Genomic DNA, 25,590 nt, shown 5'->3' with positions numbered 1-25,590 from the left:
CTGTGACATGGACAACCGATTATTTTCTGTGAATATATACACAGTTTTTCACATAGATGCCTAAATTCTGGGAAATTTGCATTAACCAGGTGATGTAAAATTATATTAGTTTCACTTCTGCAATATGCAATTAATGGTTTTGGATTTTTTCTTTTTGCTTCTGCAGTATGCTTTATTAAGCATTTTAATAAGGTCTATTTTTAAACCTGATTGTTAAAATGAGTTTTAACATGACTATTTCCAATATCTTTAAACTTTGGTTTCCATCTCCACCCTCTCCCCTCCCGGCCAAGCCATTGTAACCTTCTAATGAGCCCTTACTTTTCCTTGTTAAATCTTAACAACATATTACTGGCTCTAGGCTGGCTGGCTCTCTGCAGAAATATATGCTGTTTTTCAATCCTAAGTGCTTAAGGGCTTCTGGGGTCAGATAAGGGCCATGGGGGTACAGCCAAACGAACTGGTAATGTTGGTACCCAAAAGAAATCTGAAATGAAGTCTTATTATGCAGAGAGGGATGAGGTGAGAGACCAGGAGGTTTGTGTGTAGCCTTCTGTATTTGCTGTTTGACAAAGTCATCCTTTAAAAATAAAAATCCACTTTCCACTTAAAAGGAATGAATTACATCATACCACCATCTTTTCTTTCCCCTCCTTTTTACACATTTGTCCCAATACATCAATTGGCCCAATTAATTAAATTTCTTTATCCAATATTGTGGACTTTTACTCCATTTTTTGTAAGATCCCTGAAAGAAGAAAATAAGCAAAATTTGTTGCTGTGATGCCCATCATTTTTAAAGTTACCATTTTATTTAAAGATGGATGAATCTTAAGGTAACTTTGAAGTAAATTGTAGTCATGTTACCAAACTCTGTTCCAGCCGCTCACTGCTGGAAAATCAATACCTGAAAGAGAGGCAAATGGTGGTGGAAAGGAAAGTTGCTTTTAATCAGAATGTCAGCAGTCTGGGGAGATGGTGGACTCAGTGTTGGCAGATAACCAACTGCAGAAATTCTGCTCGGCCTTGAAAGTTTTTGAAGGGAAAAGGGGAAATAATCTCAGTTAATCATTGAGACAGGAGATCAGACTCGCAGTGTCCCACCTCACGCAGGCTCGTTGGCTTCTTGTGATCTTTGTTCAGATGTTATCTTGCTCACGCAGTTTGTTCACAAGATTACTGAAGGGGAAGCTAAGGAAGAGATCTGGTCATGTGTTAATTACTTATTCTTCATTTCTACTTCTTTGATCTATGGAAAGAATCAACGAGTTAGGCAGGGTATTGTGTGATCAAAAGATTTGAAAGGTGTGCTAGGGCCAGAGATGAGTACAGCATGGGGACACCTGATTTAAAAGTTAGTTACAAGGTAGCTTTGCTTAAATTGGCAAGAAAAGGGGTTTCCTCCTGAGAGAGGTTTCCTGCAAAGTGCTGCTTACAGTTACACTGAAAAAAATTTCGGCGAATAGAATTGTCTTTTATAAATCACCATAATAGGTCATCCTTTTATTTGAATAAATCTAACATTCTTAATTTTCAATTTAACATCAGGCTTAACATATCCAAAGTGGTGCTAACAGATAAGTTACATAAAGCCACTTGGCATGTCCAATAAAGTTTGAAGCAATTTCCAGTTAAGTTACTAATAGGCATCTTAAAAGAGGTGAGAAATTAGAACGGGTGGAACTGCAGCAGAGAATTCTGGGAAGATATTTTGTATGTGTAAATTCCCCTGGTAAAACTTCACATCTTACTATTGCTGCAGCTACACACTGAAGCAAATCCTTTGACTTTGAACACATTGACTTCATTTTCCTCATTTCAGTTATGTTTGGACTTGGTAGTGACTACCCTTCCCACAGTAAGACTCTAGTTGAACCTGGTATAATCGACAAGAGTTTGTGGTGTTTCAGGAACTGGCAAGAAATGGAAGACAGGCTGGATTAGGAATTTGAATGGGAAGAAAATGGTTGTACTTGGTAGGAAAATGATATGATTAAGGATTGCCAGTAACCAGCATGATTTCTTCAACTAGTTGGAAATAGAAAAGGAGGGCAGATTTCCTTTATGTTATGGTCATGCTACAAAAGCAGGGGACACTCCCGCTCAAAATTGGTTCATATTGAGACTGATGACGCCGCATGAACACATACAAAAGCATATAAAAAAGTTGATTTCTTACAAAATTGAGATGTCTAGGGGACAGCAGAAGGGGAGGAGCCAGGCCTGTGTTTTAACTGTGGTGCTATGTGGGGTGCGTCTGGAGTGACAGTTCCCATGAGCGCAGGGGCTTGCATGGCTTCAATCTCTCTCAGGTGCTAACGGAGGGAGAAGCCAGGCTTTCTCATCAGCTTGCCAGATGTAGGGCACAGAGGGAATAGGGAGTGGGAAGGCTTAAAAGCTGTCAGCACTCAAACATCAAAAAATGGAATCAGACTCCTCATTATAATGGAGACTGCAAATTTCTGCAATTCTGAAGTCTTATCTATTCCCTTGAGAAGGAAGTCCAGGGTTTGTTTTGGTCTGATTTGTTTGTTTTCTCCCCCCGTACCTTTCATAACAAATGTCCTCTGGATTTTTGTGTTATATTCAAAACTGAAGTCCAGTATTTTATTTACCTGCTAGAGGAAGGGAACTCCCATCTTCTCTTTGATGCTTCTGTAGACAACTGCTGGCTTCCCAAACAGCGCTGCCTGATGAACTCCCTTTCAGGCATTGCCTTGTTGCCACTGCTTAGAGGAGGCCTGGAAACAGTGCGGACACCCAGTCCGTCTCCATCTGCAAGAACATTCATCCAGAGCCTCGGTGGTTGTTACTGACTCCACAGTCATTGCTGCAGGTGACAGCTGATTTGTACAGGCCTGGATGGCAATTCTCAGGTCAGAAGATTAGAGGCGTCTTGCTGGGGAAGGAGCGAAGTTCATCACGATCTCACTCAGATTTTTGTAGGCTGAGGAGACCAGCAACAATTCCATTAATGATAGAGAATGGCGTGACCATGTAGAGCTGCCTACAGCAATAACTTCTCGAGGTCCTTCCTCGTTAACTTACACTGCGAACAGCTATTTATTTCAGGGCAAATGCTCTCTCTGACCCTCACTGTTTTAGAGGCCCTTAAGCTCTAACAGATATTTACCTAAAAGCCCATTGTTACATTTCTCCATATCAAAGTTTTTTAGTCTCATCAGTGTGAAAAATATACTGTCTATAGTAATAAGTATAATATTTAAATGCTTCTTCAGGACACTCTAGAAATTTTGGTTAAAACAAAAAGCCAGGTGCTTCTGTTAATAGGTAGAGCACATCAAAAACCCTGCTGGGTTTTGGTTGGTAGTAAAGGTGTGGCATGATAACACCTGAGTGTGTTATCACTTTACATTAGTGGCTCAAGGTAGTATATTTGAGGAGGTGATAGTAAGAGGACATTGAGAGGAACCCTGAAAGTGCTACACAAACCAGGCTGCCTTTCTTTCAGGCTTCCAGTTGGGTTTGGCTCACTGGTTGGCCGATGCTGTCCTCCTCTACTAAAGGCCATAGCTCTTGATGGGGTCCCTCTCTCATAGCCACATGCCCACGGCTTTGTAAATAAACCCCTCATTCAAATCTCCCAGTTACTCTGAATTTGCCTCTCTCTTCTGGAAGATTGGCTGATTTCCTAAAGACAGGAAGGAGTCAGCCATGCAAAGTGAGGGGAAGGGCATACCAGGATGTGATATCAGCAAGTGTGTTTTTGTGAAACATACAAATGTGATGAGGCAGCTAGTTATAATATAAAGGTGGTAAGTTAACTACGAGACACCCAGGGTCATCTTTGATGGGTGATTTTTCTTACATTGTTGCTTCACAAATATTCATGACTACCTGTTGTTTAAGGGGATGAACTAGGTACTGCAGCTATATTGATCCTATTCAAATGCTGCCATATTCATTCTTGAATTCGAGTTTGTCAACAAGTAATATTCTTTTGGTTCTCACTTATTGGAAGCAAAAGCAGTAGCACATTTTTACGGTGGGATCACTTTCAGAATTGCTTCCTTAGTGACAGAGCACAAATTGAGATGATTGTGTTTAGAACTTCCTATTCCTTCATGCCCTCTACACGCACACACACACACTCACAGAAACACATCCACAAAACACAGTTTTAATTTATTCAAAGTGCAGCTTAGTATACTTGAAAATGTCTCCAGCAAGGTCATATAGGTTCTTTGCTGCAGGTTTTATACTTCAAAGCATGTTGTAATTAGTTTGGCCTCTACTCTAATATTGCCTTTATATTGCCTTTATGAGAACATTCTTTTCTGTTTTGGAGTAATATTCTGCTTTGATATGATTAATGATAGTCCAATATTTCCTTCCCTATTTCAGTGGAAGTACATGGTTTTTCACAAAATGTCCTCATGCAATACATAGATGCCAAAATTTTGTTCCATGCAAGTTTTCATTAGATTTTAAATCAGAAAAGAAAATGTAGTTTGGGGAAATAAAAGGGAGTTCTGTTTAGCTTTGGTTTTCTCTGTGGTCTTATTTTTACAGTAACTTTTATCAGCCCTCTTCTCTATCATGAAGCTTGGGAAAGTTTGGGCTATTTCCATTGCTTTCCCTGTTTTCGTTTGGCTGATATGTATTGTAAAATAATGTCTTCTTTTAAAAGTCAAAGGAAAGAGAAAGAGAGAAGCTCTCCTGAAATTTCAATCATGTGTTTTCTAGTCTCAATTTTAAAGATTTTACAATATTTTATCTTTGTTTAGACTGCACGTCTAAATAATTCTCTCTCAATCAACTATTTTTGTTGTTCACATATTAATTTTTCTTAACTTTTACTAGCTGGCCTATAGGTTTGAAGAAAATTGTTCTTTCTTTTTTCTATATTTATGACATATTTGTTTAGAATTCAAATCCAAGGAAGTTTCCTCTGATGAATTTTGATTCTCTCACATATGAACTTGTTCAAATTCTTTTTTTTTTAATTTTTATTTATTTATTTTTGGCTGTGTTGGGTCTTCATTGCTGCACACAGCATTTCTCTAGTTGTGGTGAGAGGGGGCTACTCTTCATTGCGGTGAGTGGGCTTCTCACTGCGGTGGCTTCTCTTGTTGCGGAGCACAGGCTCTAGGTGCGCGGGCTTCATAGTAGTTGTGGATCGTGGGCTGTAGAGCGCAGGCTCAGTAGTTGTGGCACACGGGCTTAGTTGCTCCGCGGCATGTGGGATCTTCCCGGACCAGGGCTCGAACCCATGTCCCCTGAATTGGCAGGTGGATTCTTAACCACTGAGCCACCAGAGAAGCACCAAATTCTTATTTAAGAATTTTATTCCTCCCCAATTAAAAGTTTGAACAAAGAAGAGATGTGATACAGAAGACAGAATTGGATAAAGTACAGAGAAGTATGTTACATTGTATACAGAGCCCTATTATTAGTACATTAATAAAAGAACATTCTGAAATCTTATTAGGGCAATTTTCAGTTTGTCTAATTATGTTTTACTTATACTGCTTTTTGGAAAGCATGATAGGCAGAATGGTCTCCCAAAGACGTCCACACCCTAATATATGGAACCTGTGAATATGTGACATTACATGCCAAAAGTCAGAAAGATTCAAAACTTGAGATGGACTCTATTAGATTATATCTATCAACTGTCAGTTAATCCCATTATATTTGGAAAGAGCTTGAAGGTAGTCCTTTAAACACAGAACTCTCTGGAAGATTCCTGAAATGCCAAGATTTTCTGAGTCATTGGTAGAGACGCTGACACTAGGTGGATATAGATTCTAGATGAACAAATATAAGATCAATAATTTTGTGTTCTGTCTCTGTGTTGGGGCAGATGTAAAACTGCCCTCAATGTTGCCTAAGGTGTTAGAGTATCCCTAGAGCTGAGTAGAACCAAGAGAACCAAGAAGGTTTGTTTTAGTTTTTGTTTTTTGTGTATGTGGCTTGTGGGATTTTAGTTCCCCAACAAGGGATGGAACCTGGGCTCTCAGCAGTGAAAGTGCTGAATCCTAACCACTGGACCACCAGAGAATTCCTCCAAGAGGGTTTTTATACAAAATAATTCATGGGCATGCTTGGGGTGGGTGAATCAAACTCAGAAAACTGCTGGAATGGAGATTTGTCTTTCTCAGTAAATGTACTACCATCCACTCACTTGCTCAAGCCATAATTTAGAGGTCATTGATGATCCTCTTCCTGAGCAATTCCTATCAACTCCCTTTCTGATGTATATCATTCCACTCATTATGTCTCTCCATACTCACTGATACCACTCAAAATAAAATGATAGCTAAGATTTACAACGCACTTACTATTAAGTGCTAAACCCAATACTAAGATTATTCATGAATTATTGCAATCCTTCTACAATCTCTAGTAACCACTGTTACTATTTTTTTGACATGATAAAGAATCTAGAGAAGTAAGTTGCTGAAAATTGCACAGGTAGTAAGTGCAGAGAAGGGTTTTGACAGTCTCTTTCCATAGCGTACACTCAACCACTCCATTATATTCTCTTCCAAGTCCTGGCCCAAGGTCCCCCCACCCTTCATGTTGCACTGAAACAACAATACTAGTTTCCTTCCATGGACATTTGTCTAGGAAAATGCTGCCTCTTAACATCCCTGCTTAGTTTTAGGGAATTTTCTACTGTGTGAGAATTGGTTGGAGACACTCCCCTCTGGTTTTCACTATAGAAACCAAAGGGACCCTGTTCTTCTTGTACCATCCTTTGGAAGTTTGGGTATGGGCCTATGACAAAGTTCAGACCTTTGGTTGATAGCACTCAGGAGTTTGAATTTGAAGAGAATGATGAACAGAGGCAGGAAGAATTGGGGAAATGTTTATGACAACATGGAGACGTCTAGAATCCAGCAAAGATTATGAGAGTTTAGCACATTCATTGTTGAGTAACCAGTGGCAGTGGCATTTGGGAAGGCATCCCACCAGATTATGTCTTTATCTTCATTTTTCTGTGCTTCCTATTATCTACCCTTTCTTGATTCCTGTTTGGCTTTTATATTTGATCCTCCAGGCTTCTGGATGATTCTGTGGGTTACTTGATATTCTTCCAAATAATTCCTTTCCTGTGTAAGTTAGTCAAAGTGTGTTTCTAATACTTGCAGCCAAGAACCTTCATAGTCTTCCAACTTATCCACTTGCATTCTGTTCTCTCCTTGGCAGTCAGAATGGTATTTTTAAAATGTTAATTGATATTATTTCTCTCATTAAAAACACAATTGCAGGAATTCCCTGGAGGTCCAGTGGTTAGGGAGAATGGGTTCAATCCCTGATCGGAGAACTAAGATCCCGTAAAATGTGTGGTGTGGCCAAAAAAAAAAAAAAACCCCAAACCCAAAATCAAAAAACAGTTGCACTGAGAATAAAATACAAACTCTTTACCAGGGCTTACGGGCTTACAAAATCCAACAATATTTACCCTCCTACTTTTCTTACCTACTCTTGTTCCAGTATCTCTCAGGGTTTGTCAGAGTTGTTCTCTGTTGTTAGAACACTGCCCATCATATTGTTGTATCTGTTGAATAAACTAACATATAAAATAATAGCTGAATTTGTTATATTTTGGTTGCATACCATCCAACCTCTCCTTTCTTTCTATTATTATTCTGTTCTCTCTTCAGGTAAACTATATTGGGTATAGCCTTGGTGAGAGGTAATGCACACTTCCCACATGGGAGCAAAGTGGCCATATCCTCTTTCTGTTCCCATGAATGCAGGGTGGGCAGGTAGCATAGGCTCATCCATGCAGACTTCATGCTCAGGCAAGGACATGGAGATGGGTAGAGGTCATATTTTAACCAGTGACAGCAACAGTATTAGACCGGCCTCTTCCAATTGTGTGGTCTTTGCTATGTATTTTTATTGCCTCACCTTCTCAGAAGTTCTTGGTTCCTGTCAGTCTCCCAAAGCTGATACTCCAGGTTCCTATTATTTCTGTGAGACCCTGATATTTTTCCAATAAATTCAATTGTTTTGCTTAAAATATAAACACAGTTACTTGCTGTTGTTAACTGCCAAGAATGTCACTTATAGCTTAGTAACCTAGGTCTTGGTGGTGAGAAACAGAAAACTCTGTCAAACTTAAAGATAAGACCAAGATAGAGTATACTTGGTTAGGTGTATGACTGGGGATATACAGAAGTGAAATGCAATGAGTTTAGGAGACTTGGTTCATTAATCAGGGGCATGTGCCCAGATTGTCACCTTATTTTTTTTAGGAGATCTATTGTATCTCTACTGGAGGTAGTACCATGTCTATAGAAAGAGCAAATATTTTTCTCAAAAATAAATAAGTGGACTTCGTGTTTACTAAAATGAGAGACAAGTGCTTGTATGGGGCCTTAGAGTTCTGTGTCATAAAACACCATAGAAGTGAATTATTCTGGTGATATTTAAGGACCAGTGAATGTCTAGTTATGTGTGGTTCTGCAATGGTGATATGCTATAGGTGGAGTTCATTATAAATATAACCATATGGCATTGTCACCACCCTGGAGCTCACTGTAATAGGAAATTCTACTGATACAGGGCAACTTTACTCAAATTTGACAACTCAAAATTGAATGGATTCTTTATTGGGCTTCAAGCAAAACTTCTAGCTGATTATTTTATCAAAAATTCAGTTATATTTATGAGAAGTGGGCTAGAAGTTCTTCTGCTAGAGTGTTTACTTATTCATTACACTGATTTCCACATTTATTTTGTTACTTTTTCTATGACCTTTTCTGTATGATCCATTCTCCACATGGTTGCCAAAGAGATCTTTATAAAACATAGGTTAGATCATATCATTTTCTTGCTTAATCCTGCAATGACTCCTATTGCATTTTCTAAAATCAGTCTCCTAAACTTGCCCTGAGAGGACTGGACTATATTCATTACTGTACATTTTGCTTTCTATTATCCAATCACACTGGTATTCACAGAACATATCAAGCTTATTCTTATCTCTGGTCCTTTGTCACTCACCATTACCTCTGTCTAGAATGCTGTTTTTTCAAGAAGACCTTCTTTTGAGTTGCACTTCAAATATCATCTCTTCAAAGAGTACTTGTCCACCTTCTCTAAAATACTTCTTACCCCAACATTTTCTATTTTTTGTTTTGTTTTGCTTTGTTCACAGCACTTAACATGTTCATATGCTGTATTTGTTTACTGGCTTTGTACCTCTCCCATTGAAATTTAAGCTGTCGACAAGGAAATCTGTTTATTTCATTTACTGAAGAATTTCTTGCATATAGAACTGTGCCTAGATGACTGAATAAGGAGTGTTTTATAGAAGAGCAAGGTGAAGATTAATAAATAATGCTCTACCTGTTGATGGTGTTGTGGATTTGCTACCAAGTGAGACCAAAGTAAAGTGGGAAGACAGAAAGTGGGTGTTATAGAATAATAACCACCTGAATTAGTCTACCAAATGGATCTCTGATGATGTGTTCTCAGTTTGAGTGAATGGAACTCCCTTTAATCACTTTAGGTATTTAGCTCCCCTTACACCTATTCTACTTCAGGGACATCCCATCCCAACCCACATGCCTTGCTAGAAAGGAAGTGTAGCCCGGAATTTAGCCAGAGCTAACTAGTGCTAGACACACAGCTCAATTAGTTCGGCTCTTCTGCCAGATTTCACAGCCAAGTCAGTTCATCCTTTGGGCATACTGGGAATACTTTTTGGAATTACATATGCAGTCAAGTACGATTCCAAGACAGTTCTTAAGTAAACAACTAAAATACAGAGGCATAATAGTTGGTGAGATGTAGGAACATCTCATCGATTATTATGCCTAGATGTAGGCATAATAATCGGTGAGATGTAAGTAGAAGTGATTAACTGAGTAATTAGGTAGAGTCCTCACTGAAAGATGATATTTGAGCTTGAGATTAGGGGTAAAAGCTGAATAAAATTTAAACAGGCAAAAGAGAAAGATCAAATGCCAGGCATATGTTAAACATGAATACTGGTGAGAAATTCTTAGCATGGATAATTGAGGGTAGTTTGGTCTCACTAAATTATGAAGGAAGGATAGAAGTCAAGAGACAATGGAGGTTGAGACTGGAAATATCATGAGAGTCCAGATTATGAAGGAGTTTGGGGGTTAAGGAATTTCAAATTCATTTTATGTGTAGCACAAAACTAATGGTGTCATTTATTGTGACGAATTTCAATCATTTTTTGTGTCTCAAGCAGGTATTTTTAATATCGTTCATTCAATAAATGCTTATTTATTAAATGCTTATTCTTTCATAAACACTATGACAGTAAAGAAAAATGAAACAGTCCCTGACATTGAAGATCATATAATGAAATAAATAACATAATGTATTTTAAATACTGTAATAGATGGATGCACTGGGTGAACTGGAAATATTTTGGGTGGAATGCTCAATAAAAGAAACCAGAGTCTATAATTGTGGTAGATTAAAGCAAATTTTTTGCTACCACTCCCAGTTATGTAGTTGTTTCTAATTTTTCTCCCCTTGAACCTGGGATGGCAATAGTGACATATAATCAATAAGTTAAAGCAGAAATGACCTTCTGGAAATTCATAAATAAAGTCATTGGAACCTTTGCAGCATTCTTCCAGACCTCTTAAGCTACTAGCTCTTGGAACGCTAGGTGACATGCAAGGCATTTGGCCACCCTTAGGGCATCATGATGGAGAGACCATATTGACAGAGCATATAAAGTGGCCCAGAGACAACATAAAGAAAAAGTAATACTTGGCCAGTCCCTAGCTGTCCTAGCCACCAGCTATTAGAGCCAATCCAACTGAGGTATGAGACTATGTAGAGTGGAAATGAGTAGTTACTTCCTAGCCCGTCCCAAATTGCAAACATGTGAGGAGTTTTAAGCCACGTGAAATACCAGAAGAGTCGATCTAAAGTTAGAGAGACAAATTCAAAGTTAAATTGTCTGAAGACAAATAGACATGGGGACACACAGTGATTTCATGAATTGGAAAGAAAAGAAAGACTTCAGGGCAATTGCTACCGTGGTCACTAGTTGTGTAATACATGGTGGGTTAATCCAGATTAAGAACACAGTGTCAGGGAAAACAACCATAGAAATCTGGAATAATTGCCATCATAAATCTTCTAAATTACTACAATGGATGAAAAACCAGAAGTTGACAAAAAATATGTGTAATCCCAGAGTAAAATAATAGACTAGTAAAATTTTAAGTAGACTAGTAGGGTTGAGTGATAAACACATTTATATATACATAAAATTACGATTCTTAACTTTAAAAAATAATCCACAAAGAAGTAAAAATCCCTCATTTTTTCTTTTATGAAAACTGATGTTACTTTTTGAAATTAGTATTTATGTGAGAAATGAAAAGAGAACAGGCATGGGATGGAATTGAATGATGATAATTTGGAATATTGGGACATTGAAGTTGTATTAGGGTGATTGGATTGTAATTTTTTTCTTCTCTAGTAATTTTTCTTTATTGTTACATTGTTGGTATAATTTAAAAAGTTAAAGTATAGAAAATAAGAAATTCAAATAAAATCAATTTTATTTTCTCAGCATGTAGTGCATTTTCATTTTTTTTTCCAGACAGAACAGTTTTCTTCATTGTTTTTTTTTTTTTTTTTTTTGCTGTATGCGGGCCTCTCACTGTGGTGGCCTCTCCCGCTGCGGAGCACAGGCTCCGGACGCACAGGCCCAACAGCCATGGCTCACGCGCCCAGCCGCTCCAAGGCATGTGGGATCCTCCCGGACCGGGGCACGAACCCGTGTCCCCTGCATCGGCAGGCGGACTCCCAACCGCTGCGCCACCAGGGAAGCCCCTCTTCATTGTTAATGTTGGTATTGACAAGTCTTGCTAGCTTTATTTTCTCTGGAAGATTTGAAAATGTTCTGTAAATTTCCTGGTATTGCAAAATTATCTTCAATTTGCTAATTTTTATTTATGGAAATTCTCGTGAAATTTCACCAACAGCATTAAAGTGCCTATTACTGTTAAAATGAAGAGTACAAATATTCTATATGTCAAAATTTACACATAATTTATATATTTTTTTTAAATTCTTGACTCTGTTTGAAATTTTGGGTGTAATCACTGATATCCATTATATTTCTGGCCCTATTTTCAGGTTCATAGGATATAGTTAAAAACAAACACACCGTGTAAAGGAAAACGTTTTCATACTCTTGTGGAGGTTGCATGAATTACGTCTGTGTGAAAGGAGTAAAATAGAGAATAGGAAAAAATAAACAGATACATAAGACAAATTTTGATAGTGATATATACTATGTAGAAATAATTTTTGGTGGCATCTTATTGGCTATTTAGTAAAGTACAAATCTACTTTTTACCATACCTGCTTACTTTTCTATTTAATTTGTTTTCCTTAAAGTAACTAATCCCTTCACTGATATCATGAAATCTGTCCCTTTTTAAAATCAGTACATCCATCATAAAACAGCATTATTAATGTCCCAATTCTCCAAGTCATTATTGTAGACCACTGCAAATGTTATATATAATACTAGGTAATGGAATACGAGCACTGATTAATAAATAGTACATAGTTTATATTCTATCAAAAACCTTGGATGTTTTAAGTTGGTCTCTAAAACACAGAAACTGGTCTCAGGAGTTTTTAACCCTCAACTTGATTATAAATATGCAAATAAGCACATAGCCACAATTATATAATTTAAAAGAAAATTAGGCAGAGACTTAAGTTAATTACTCCTGACACCTTTATTTATATGTTTGGTAGTTTGGGCACTCAAAAAATTCATTGAAAAAATTCGTTCACTTGGGACTTTAGACATTTGCTCAAGCAGAATCAATATTATCTTATTTTGAAATATAACATCTGTTATACTATGTAGTTTATCCTTCCCAAGAACAAATATCCATGACTGTTTTCAGCCTTGAAATATATTTCATTTTTCCTTTTATTTCATGTTTGGGTTTTTTTGCCCTGTAAAGTTAATCTTTGAAGTTTCAAGGTCTTGTTAAGTTTACTGGTATATGAGATCAAACATGCTTCAAACTACTAAAGTTTTATGCAATCAAAAAAAGAGCATCAGTCCTTCATTTCCATGATGATGTCCTTTAATGGTATTTTTAGTTACATGGATTTACCTGAACTTGAAATTTACCATGACTCTATTTTTATGTATTTTATGGTGAATTTTCATATGGAATAAAACCTCCTTCTCTGTTAAAGTCAAAGATGCCATTTTAAATTTACTTTATATAAAAAGGCATTCTCAGAAGTTTCTGAATAGCAATGTTGCCCTTCTACACCTTTAATGTAATTATGAAACTTTGCCTTTAAATCTCTAAACATTGTATGTTTGTGTTTAAATGTATTATACCAAAGTTTCCCTAGTAATTTAAAAAGTGTGAGCCCTAAAATGAATATGACTTGTGTTTTTGCTAAAGAAAAAATGTCAGCTTAAAAGTGGGATGCCCTGCACACATGGAGAAGATTTTATTGACCCAGCATCAGTTGGCCATGTGTCTTTAGTTGTTTTTCCAATAATTGTAATGGATTTACACTGACTCACCCATATCCTTTCATCCAATTCTCATTGTGGAGAAGAGCATACATGTGCAAGATGGCTGGAATAGAGAGTGCATATGATAGCCACAGAACAAAGAGATGTTAGGATACAACAAATGTTTATTCAGGGTTTGCTTATACCTTTATCTGTTTTTAAGTACATTTTTAATTGATTCTGTTAATTAAATTTTGCATGGAGGAAAATTAGCTTATTATGTTGTGCAATCAAGCTTTAAAATGTTCATTAAAAGACATTCAGCATCTTTAAAAATAAATTATATATATATAGTTTATATATATATAATTTATATATATAATTTATATATATATAATTTATATATATATATAATATATTTATTATATATATGTATATATTGGAAGGATGTAAGTTGGGGCCTGAAGGAGCTTTCAGTCTTGGGAAGAGATTCTGTTACTAGAGTCAACCAAGAAGAATAGAAAAATCAGGGCACAGAGCTCAAGCTGTGGGAGACAGAACAGCCCTACACATTCCAGACAGTTTTGAAATTTTCTGAAAATCTGACATATGAGGTCCTGGCTGAGTAAGAATTTATTTACTCTTTTAGGACTTATTTTCTATTTTTTTATAATGTTAACACATGATTACCTGAGGGAAGTTACTTCTGTAATTATAACTCCTTGGAAAGAGAGCATAAATCAAGATGATTTATGCAAATATTGAGGTACTAGAGGAAAAATACAACTTTTCCCTGCTCTGTCAGTGCTGACTGCAAGAGTGATTCAGTTCCAAGTGTCTCTGTAATTTTTCACTCTGAGCAAGACACAGCAGATGTGCTAAAAATAACTAACTTCCATCTACCACATATCAGCCTTAAGAGCTGATAATCCAGTCGCACTCATCTCTTCACCTTCAGATGTACCCTCTGTGGGCGAGATAGACCAGTGAATGAAGAGGTACCCTTCTCATCCGTCTACTTCTGATGGCAGGAATCAGGAGAAAACCTAATAAAACATTAGTCTTATTAGACTAATTAGACTAAACTAATAAAACATTAGTTTTATTAGACTAAGGACTAGTCTTATTAGACTAGACTAATACTTATTAGTGTTATTAGTCTAATAAGAATGATCTCTGGTCATATGTGTCACTATTTATACATCTTTGTAAAAACAGGAAATCATAAATAAACAAATAAAACATCAAACCTACTGCCATAGCCTGACATACCTTTTATAATGCTTTGAAATAATTTTCTTTCAGCACGTTTTCCTATATATGTTTTAAGTAGTGGAGATAATTCTTAATTTTGTCTTGAAAATGTATGCTTTTTTCCTGAGTTATATAATTTTTCATTTTCTATGGCTGCATGATATGCCCTTACATGAATATTCTTGATTACTTTGAACATTTTCTTTATTTTGAGATATTTAGGTTAACCTGTCACTTTTTTCTTAGTATGAATATGGTTTTGACAAGTATTCTCGTGAGTAAATCTTTACATATGTATTATATATGTATAATTTATATATATTTATATATATATATCCATATATGCCCCACATAGACTCCTACAAGTTAAGTTCCTTGGGTCAAAGTGAAATAAAATGCATAAGGTTATTAATAAAAATTGCCAAATTTCTTTCTAAACAATTGGAAGTTGATTTGACTTCCATTCCTTCAAGCAGCGTATGAAAGTAGCTGTTGAACAACACCCAGGGAAATACCTTGTTAAAAGTTTGATGCCTGAAGCAGGAGGACAGGCTGAGGCACTAATGTTCACACATTCTGCTAAAAATAGACAGAAGGCTGAGACATTCTGGCATAGAAGGCTCGCCACTTCCAAATCCGTAGAGCCAAGGCAGCCTGAGGCCTTCTAAAGCCAAAGCTTCTCACTGGTTATGTGACCAGTTGCGCATGGTCCAAGCCAGCCTGAGTCACACTGTCTGGGAGTATCAGTGTGAGTGCGACATAATGTGCTCCCTCAAAAATAATCAAGTCATATATGGATTGTTTCCATAGCTCCTATGCATTATTAAGCACTACACCTGAATGGTTTTACTATATCAGGCTCACACTTTTGTATATCAGCTAATGATTGACTGTTTTACAGTATCGCCTTGTGTGATGTCTTCCAGCCAATTATTTAGAAGTAATGGTTTCATTATCTTTGTCTAGAGAGCCTACTTATTTATGTAGCCAATTATGTATATGTAGAGAATTGACCTAGAAATGAGTGAGAAATAGAGATGAAAGTTCTGATAACTGTTAGAATTGTTAGTTTTAGTATTAAGTGTAAAGAAGAATAAAATATTACTTGACTAAAGATAAAATGGACATGAATTAGGCTGAAACGTATGAAATTATTTTAACTTTCAGAAACAGCAGTTTCCTATGTTTCAGCATAGCTTTGGTGGATATTTAGCCTTGTTGAGATGAGTATTGAACTAAAGGAATATAAAGGAAAATAATATTAAGGGCAGGTATGAAATAGTATGAATATACTATTAAAATTGTGTCCAACATTTATTATTCTGTTAACAAAACCCAGTTATTTCACTTAAGCCTAATGGTTGACTTTCTTCCACTCTCTTATCACACTATATCAATGACACGTCATGCATAGATGTAGATATGCTACTCGTGTACAAGAACCTAGTTGGGGAAGCATTCAGTGTGCTTAGGATTCTATTTCTTTGAAATTACTCCTTAGTAATTTTTTTTCTTTCTTGGTGGTGGTGCTTTACCTCTTCTGGGTTATAAATTATTTGTACTATCTTATTTTAATAAAGAATTAATAGAAAATTTAAGCTTTTTATTGTGATACTAATTTACTGCACCCAAAATGTGCCCAATAAAGGGCTTCGTATTGCTTGGTCTTCATTCCCAATTAAGCCTTCATCACTATTTGAGAGTACAAAATTCCTGGCAAAAGTTCAGTTTGGAGAATGTGCCTGTCAAATTCTGTGCACGGGTTTAGAGATCAATTACTAATGTTAGAGAATTTAACTTCATAAATAATTTTTCAAAGTTGTAATATGATTTTCTTTCTATTAAATGCTTACAAAGGTACAAAATACTTTTCTTCATATCCACTGATTTGTTTATAATCATCCCTTCTTTCTTTACTTATAGATTTTGGTATTCTTCCTTATTTTTCTCTTCTAACAGTAGAGTAAATAAATCACCAAATAAATAAATAAACTTGTCTTTAATTGTTATTGCTTTCAAATAAAAAGTATTCATAATGTATTCATAATACTCCGTCATTCTTATAACCAAAGTAATAGTGTATATGGTGTTAAGAGTCATCAATAAGGTAATTAAAAACTAATTACAATTTTATTTTCTCTATATGTCATTGTATATTTATTCTCTGTTGCTCTATGCAAGAAGGAGAAAAGCCATAAAGAGAAATAATTCATTTTGCACTGCGTGGAATACTGTTACCTCTGAATTTCTTTCAAACTCTGGCATTGTACTGTGTGAAAAGGGGGAATATCAAGGACCCAAGTCATAAAGCTGAGTAACATTCTCCTATTGTTGATCATATGCCAACCTCTGCATTAAATGTTTTAGACCCTTTCTTGTTTAATCCTCACAATGGTTCGATGAAGTGGGTGGTTTATTAAAAAAAGTAACTGATAGAAAAATTAATTAATATTATTACTTTGCATTTATTTAAACTATTTCTTTAAACTTCAGCAGTGCTTTGAACCTTTATATGTTTATCAACTTATATTTACCAAAAGTCCAAAAAACTCTTTTAAGAACATTTTAAAAAATGTGCTGAATATCTTCTACACACCAGAGTCTTTCCTCTTTGACCTGGCATTCTTTCCTAATCCTTGACTCTGGGTTCAGCCATTCTACTTGCTTTGGCCAATGGTATGTTAACATATATAATACAAGCAGAGTCTCAAAACATGCTTTATGATTGAGGTTGCTCCATCTTGCACATCTGCTGTTGCCACAAGAAGACATGCCTATGTGAACCCCATAGTCCCCATAGGTGGATGTTAGACACGCCAGGTGCAAGAGTGAGACCCCAGCCCAAGTCACTCTATTCCCAGTGTTGTGATTTGTGAGCTATAATAACAAATTATTGTTGCTTTAAATCACTGAATTTTGGAGTGGTCTGTTAATCAGCAATCACTAAATGATACAAAAGTCCTGAGATAAGTTTCTCATAGAACCTCCTAAGAAAGAAAAATGAGAGTTACAGTTATATGAACTTTACATAGTACTTTTTCTGTATATGAACACATTTTTTTCCCTTTAAAGAAATCAGTGAAGTACACAAAATCGATTGATATAATGCAGTTTTCTGAATTTAATTTCATTCCCAGGGAGTGACTGGTACCACATATACTGAGTAATAAAAGTGTTACTAAAGTACTGTGATGCTCAAAGATCATTATCTCCAGTTTTTATTGTTTGTTTTTTGTTTTCTCCTCTCCAATCCCCTTGCCATACCTTAGCCATAGGTGTCATTCAAATCTTATTTTCTCAATTTCCTGCTAAAAATCTTTCATTTGCTCTTTGGATAAAGTCCAAAATTCTTAACATATTGTACAGGGTCTTACATACCTTGTACATCCTTTTCTAGCTTTATTTCATGTCACACTTCCTCCTCTTTTTTCATGCTATGTTTCTGCCTCTTTTCATTTCTTTCTTACCTAGCTCTTCTCTCTTTGATTCCTGTGCCTTCATGCACACTGTTCCCTCCACCTAGGACATGTGCTACTTTATTCCTTGCCTAATTAAAAATTTTTTTCCCGGGCTTCCCTGGTGGCGCAGTGGTTGAGAGTCCGCCTGCCGATGCAGGAGACATGAGTTCGTGCCCCGGTGCAACGGGAGAGGCCACAACAGTGAGAGGCCCGCGTACCGCAAAAAAAAAAAAAAAAAAAAATTTTCCCCATTTTCATCTTAGAAATCAATTCATTTAGGAAGCCTTCCCTTCTTTCCTAGTTTGAGTTAGGTAGTCCTTCATTTAGGACAGGGTACTTCCTTTTACTTTCAGTTGTCACTGCAGCAATTGTTAGTTTGCTTAACCCTATGAGACCAAGTGCCCTGCAAATTCACTTATTGCATTCTTAGTACTTTCATGAGACCTGGCAAGTTGAATGCACTTCAGGTCTTAATAAATAAATAACTTCACTTAATTTAGATCAGTCTCTCTAAAGTAGGACTAGTAAAGACCACAAAGTATGAGCCCCGTTGACCATTCAGTCATGCTTGTAAACCTAAAAGACTAAAAGTTATGATTTGAATGTTGTAGAGTCTATTTCCAGAGGATACAGACATCATTATGCAAACTTGGGACAATTTGATCCATTGAACTACTTTACAGCATTTTACATAAATTATTCTTGGATGAATTAATCACATTATTAATGAACCATTAAAACCAAGTGTTGTATTCTTTAAGGACTGTCTCCATACTCATTGAGTGTTTTCCTGGCACAAGCAAATTAGTCATGAATATAATCATTTTCAGCACTTTCTTTAACTTGTTTTTACTTTCATATTTCTCTATATCATTTTGTTGTTGCATTTGTAGTAAATATTGTAGTAACGCCAAAAAATATACATTTCTATTTTATATCTATTTTATATTGAGTTTGACAAACCTTATGGAAAAGTCACTTCTTAGTGTTTGTTGCAAACAGATACATAATTGGTTTAAAGATGTCTTCTTGTAAAGAACTCTTTGAGGAACTATATATGTATGTGTATGTGTGTTTTTTTTCCTTATTGTTTTAAATTAATGAGGCAGTGTTTCTCCTGAGGAGCTGGGGACAGGGAGTAGAAAGAGCATGGCCTTTGTTTTGTTTTTCCTGAGGAAGAGGACTTGTATTAATACTTTCTCATGGTGTTGCTGGTAATTAGTTATTGTTGAATAAAGGATAGGTGTGAAACCTGCATGGACCTGAATTCTTGGCCTTTATTAATATGACATTAAACCCTTTCATTTATGTCTGAATTATATGCACATATAGCTCTATGAAATCATAGAGCTATATGTGCATATAATTCAGACATAAATGATCACAAAGGCTAATTTTTGAGGGGCAAAATAGAATTGCATATCCCATTTGCTTTGGCACATCGATTAAAAAGCCAGATGTTAAGAACAGCTGTCAATGAGCTATTTTTCATATGCCATGGTTTACAGTTATGAACTCTCCATTTATCACCTCAGATGGGAATAGTTAATTTGACAGTGAGTATTTTGGTTATTAGCCAATTTCAACATGAGTCCTTGGTTTTCAAAATCTTATGTACAGATATGTGATAAAAGACTTACAATGGAAGCACTGTTAACTTGATTTTTGTGCCTTAGAGTTTACCAGCGTATATAATGCAATGGAGATGAATGTTCACTCTTCTGGTGAATGAGCATAAATTCAGTGTTGGCAGAGAAATAATGTAAATGTTATGACTGAAATACAGAATGGTTAATCCAATTGTAAATTCCAAATAACCAAAAATCAGACCCTTGTATGGGTGCATGGCAGAGTGAATTTTGCTTATTTCTTATGTTTGATTGTAATAACAATGTTCATTAAAATATTTCTGGCCATGTTTGTACTAAATATGTTTTTGGTGTTGGCTTAAAAATGTCGCCCTACTATGAAATAATTTTCATATGTATAGAATACCATATTTCAAATTGTTTGTTAGCTTTATTGACAGAATAAATATTTTAAACCAGCCATTTACTATAATCTGCTAGGAAACTGAAGTAACAGACAAAATAGCATAATAATAATTTTTTTTAATGTATATGGACAATATTTGGAAGATTAAAAGCACTTTAGCATATATTACATCTTTATATTTTCACACCAACTTTGTGAAATAGATCATTATTTTTATTTTATTATTCCCAAGGCTGGTAATGGCTGCAGATGGTATTTCAAATTTTTTTTCTATTTTCTGTTCTAGTTTTCTTTCTACTACACTTCACTCCTTCTCCTTCAATTCAGAACTCAAAAAATAATAGGTACTTCAATCCAGGGGTTTAAAAATGTATCAAGGTCTCCCCTAGGAGATCTGATCATATTGCAAACGATTTAAGCCCTTGTCAAATCTTTACCTAAACTAATGACTTTGATAAGTGCAATAGAAATTGGCTTAAATCACCCTTAACCAACTGCTGTGTTAACTGAAGTTCTCCATTTTCTCTATAACATACTGATTAGAGCCCATAGCATACTGAAACCTCTGCATTTCTGCTCCTACCACTTTAATTGTATGCTGGGTATGAGCCAGTAGTGTCCTTTCAAAATTCTTTGTACCAGTTGCATCTGTTGTATTAACTGAATATTGCATAACCCGAAAGTGAACAGAAAAATAATTACTTCTATGAAAACTAAGTGGCATGGTTTGAAAGGTTAAATCAAGGTTAGTTGCAATAAAATTTAGTGTGTACCTGAAAACTTACGATTCTTGGGCGAGGGGCATTATAAAGTGCTGGAAGGCCTTTGCATTCAAGCTGCTTTGCATTTATTTTTATAAATTCTAGTTTCTCTTTCAGATGGCAACAGTAGATGGTGCATTTTGCATATAAGTGATGTAAGAAAAATGATTAAAGAAACTGCACATTTTAGACCAATTCTTCAAGAAATGGCCTTTTTCCTCAATGGAGAATGAGCAAGCATTTCTGTTTTAAATTAAAATTAAATGTTAACGTTATAATTATATCACTTATGATTTCCAGATTTAACTTCCTTTTACAATGATCTTACCAATGTCTGATCTCAAATATGCCAGTTATTAGGGATTCAGTTGTTTCTAAATACTCAATATTGACTTATTAAATACCTGTTGCCTAACCCAGTGTCCCAAATCACAGTGATGGTTGTTCATAGAGCCCCAGAGTAGACTTTCAGGGGTTTCAAAAGTAGACTTTTCGGGCTTCCCTGGTGGCGCAGTGGTTGAAAGTCCGCCTGCCAATGCAGGGGACACGGGTTCGTGCCCCGGTCCGGGAAGATCCCACATGCCGCGGAGCGGCTCGGCCCGTGAGCCACGGCCGCTGAGCCTGCACGTCCGGAGCCTGTGCTCCGCAACGGTGAGAGGCCCAAGTACCTCAAAAAAAAAAAAAAAAAGTAGACTTTTCAAAGGTCATTGTGTGAAATCTGCAAAATAGGGAATCCCAGCTGTGCATGGCAGGCAAGGAAGGTGAAGAAACTTCTGTGTCATGACCTCTCAGGAGGTCATGAGAGTAGTAGTACACGTAGTACTACCTCACAGCAAACAGAAATGGTGAGGTTTTCGGCATCCTGGTTCAGAGTCCTCCCTGTGCTGTAAGGTTGAGCTTTCCGTTTCCACTCACATGAGTGGAAAGGACAGGCTATGAGGGGAGCTTACAAGTGTGTGAATCCATTCTCTGACCTTAAAAGAAGTGGATGGATGTGGTGTGGTGAGGGATGAATGGGCTCAAAGTAATGATGTCAGTGGGGATTCCAGCTTAAGTCTTTAAAAAAAATATATCCCTTATATAAACAATTTCTTTAAAAATTTTTTTCAGCCTAAAAGGTTAAAAAAATTGGTTAGGATAAACAAAACAATAGTAAAATATTTTTACACACCTTCAGTATGAAACTTAAATGCACACACAGATATTTCATATCAACTCTGATTAAATCCCCTAGAACACTTAATGCTCAGTTATACATCTAAAACCTCTTTCGGTCTTTCTAGCACCTAGATATATGGCAGAGAAATGTTTATTTTTGCACACAGATATTAATGACGATTACTGGAGGGCTTAAAATTCAGATTATTTTGTTAATTTAAATTTAGCTCTCTTAAAATTCTATAATTCTGTTTTATAATCCAGATAAATATGACCTTGGAAGGGAAAGCATATAACTTAAAATAAAATATAATATCTATCAGTTCTTAGGTTTTGTTTTTTCATCTGCAGTCCTGCAAAACACATTCCATTTCCATCCACAAGTTAATTTCTTAAAGTTGTCTTAAGAATTTTATCTGCATGAAAATTTTCAGTAACTACAAAGTAACTGGAAATTTCTCCAAAGATATGATTAAATTACCAGGAAAAATCTTACATACTTGGAATTTCAGAATGATTTGGACAAGAGGCCAAAATCTTTGTCATTAAAGCTGTACCAAGTACAGCTAGACAGCTTACTGCCTTTTTTGTGCTTTACATTCGTCAATTTGGACAGAAAAATCAAGACTGTACACATATCTATGTGCATACTTAATGAGGCCGTATTGACTGAATTGACACAGGATGAGAAGGGAGACTGTTTGTCAGGAAATATATATGGCTGTTTCTTTCTTTTCTCCCCAGAATTTTCTTTCTATTTATTTGTCTACTAATTTAATCAAAATGTTCAAACAGTGTAGAGTTGGCCCTTAGTATCTGCAGGTTTCCCATCAGTGGATTCAAGAAACCTTGGATCAAAACATTTTTTAAAAATTCAGAAAGTTCCAAAAAGCAAAACTTGAATTTGTACTTGCTGGCAACTATTTACATAGCATTTACATTGTATTTACAACTATTTACGTAGCATAGGCATTGTATTAAGTATTCTAAGAAATGTAGAGATGATTTAACGTATAAGGGAGGGTGTGCGTAGGTTACATGCAAATGCTGTACCATTTTATATAAGGGACTTGAGCGTACACAGATTTTGGTATTTGTGGGGTGCCCTGGAACCAATCTCCCTTAGATACAGAGGGACGACTATATATGTAAATGAATCAGAATTCATCGAGTAATTCACTTTTTTCCCTTCTTTTTAAGACTTTATTATTTTCATTCTTTTAAAGCAGTTTTAGGTTCACAGCAAATTTGAGCAAAAGGTACAGAGATTTCCCATCTATTCCCTGCCCCGACACAAGCACAGCCTCTCCCATTACTAACATGCTTCACGAGAGGGTACATTTGTTATGATTGATGAATCTACATTGATACCATAAACAAGTGGTTTGGTTTTCCAAGCAATAATTTCTGATGACCTACTGTGTACCTCATGTGTAAGTGGACTCTTAAAATTTTATGAAAAATCCATGTAATAATTGGAAAAAAATTGATGAGTAATTGGGTGAATAAAGTACTGAACATGCTTTCCTTTGGCTTTAGCATTAAATCATCAAACAACTTCTAAGAAACCATCTAGGTTTCTTCAATTTAAATTTTACAGAAAAATGATCTCTTTGGACAAATAGACCTCTTCTACTGCATTATTTCTTTTATTTAATGTGGAAGGGTTGTAGACTTATAGGTTCAGTTGCCATCTTAACTGGAAATCTCGTCCATCAGTTGTTGTAGACATTTAGAACATTTTAAGGGGATATGAGCAAACTTGAAAATATATGCAAAGTAAGGAAGAAGTTAAGGGATTTAGAGACTACATTATATTTAATAATCAAAGAAACTGAACACATTTTTTGTTGATAAAACTTCTTGTGAAGGCATGTCTTCAAATAACTGGAGGGCTGCCAATTTAAGTGAAGATTAGACTTACTGTTTACAACTCCAAAAGGCTGAGGGAACTAAGAATAAAGGAAATGCACAGGGAAACAGATTTTAATTTAAAAAATGACATTCAGTAAATTAAAATAATCCAAAAATTGAAAGAAATGCTTAGTGAAATTGTGTTGTATTTCCCTTTGTGGTATGAGAACATACGTTGTATAATTTCTATTCTTTTAAATTTCTTCAAGTGTGTTTTATGGTCCAGGATGTGGTCTATATTGGTGACAATTCTGTGTGAAATTAAGAATTCATATTCTGCCGTTAATGGATGGGCTACGGCAATTAGACCAAGTTGACTGATAGTGATGTTTAGATCATCTACACCCTTACTCATTTACTTATTTATTTATTTATTTAAAAGAAAAAAAAAAAAGAAATATGGGCTTTATTTAAAAAATACATTTCCATGTATCAAGTAGTACAATCATACAAACAATTTCATCACAAATGACCTAGGCAATTCATTTAAAATAAAATTAAATAAATCTTCAAGGGTAAGATTTTACATTCTAGCCAGTCCTTAAAAACTAAAGTCCCCTATCCTTACTCATTTTCTGCCTACTGAATCTATCACTACTGACAGAGGGGTGTTGAAGTCTCCAACTATAGTACTGACTTTGTCTATTTCTAATTTTAATGCTATAAGTTGTTGACACTTATATTTTGATGCTCACTTGTTAGATGGATGCAGGTATAGGATTGTTATGTCTTCTTGACAAGTTGACCTCTTTGTCATTATGTCATCCCTGTCTTTATTCTTGATGATATTCCTTGTATTGAAGTCAACTTTGTCTGAAATTAATAGTTACTCTGACTTTCTTTTGATTAGTGTTATCATGGTATATATTTCTCCATCTGTTTACTTTTAACCTATTTAAAGTCATTTCTTTTTTAATTAATTATTTTTAGAGTTGAAAATTTATTTTCTCATTAAAATAAAGTGGCATAATGAGTTAATATTCCTGAACAAATGTTTGCCACCTAGCTTTATTGAAATTACCATTAACATCCTATTTTACCAATTCTGTGTAGTATACCTGAAGAAGATGAAGTTTCCTTTTTTTTTTAGGTTCTCATTAGTTCCCTATTTCATACATAGTATCAATAGTGTATATATGTCAATCCCAATCTCCTAGTTCATCCCACCCCCCCCCCCCCCCACCCCCCTTGGTGTCCATAGATTTGTTCTCTATGTCTGTGTCTCTCTTTCTGTTTTGCAAGTAAGATCATCTATACCATTTTTCTAGATTCCACATATATGTGTTAATATACGGTGTTTGTTTTTATCTTTCTGACTTACTTCACTCTGTATGGCAGTCTCTAGGTCCATCCACATCTCTACAGATGACCCAATTTTGTTCCTTTTTATGGCTGAGTAATATTCCATTGGATATATATATATATATATATATATATATATTCATATGGTAGTTCTACTTTTAGTTTTTTAAGGAACCTCCATACTGTTCTCCATAGTGGTTGTACCAATATACATTCCCACCAACAGTTCAAGAGGGTTCCCTTTTCTCCATACCCTCTCCAGCATTTA

Source organism: Physeter macrocephalus, chromosome 7, assembly GCF_002837175.3.
Source record: "Physeter macrocephalus isolate SW-GA chromosome 7, ASM283717v5, whole genome shotgun sequence".
NCBI classification, from domain to species: Eukaryota; Metazoa; Chordata; class Mammalia; order Artiodactyla; family Physeteridae; genus Physeter; species Physeter macrocephalus.
This window is presented reverse-complemented; position numbering follows the sequence as displayed.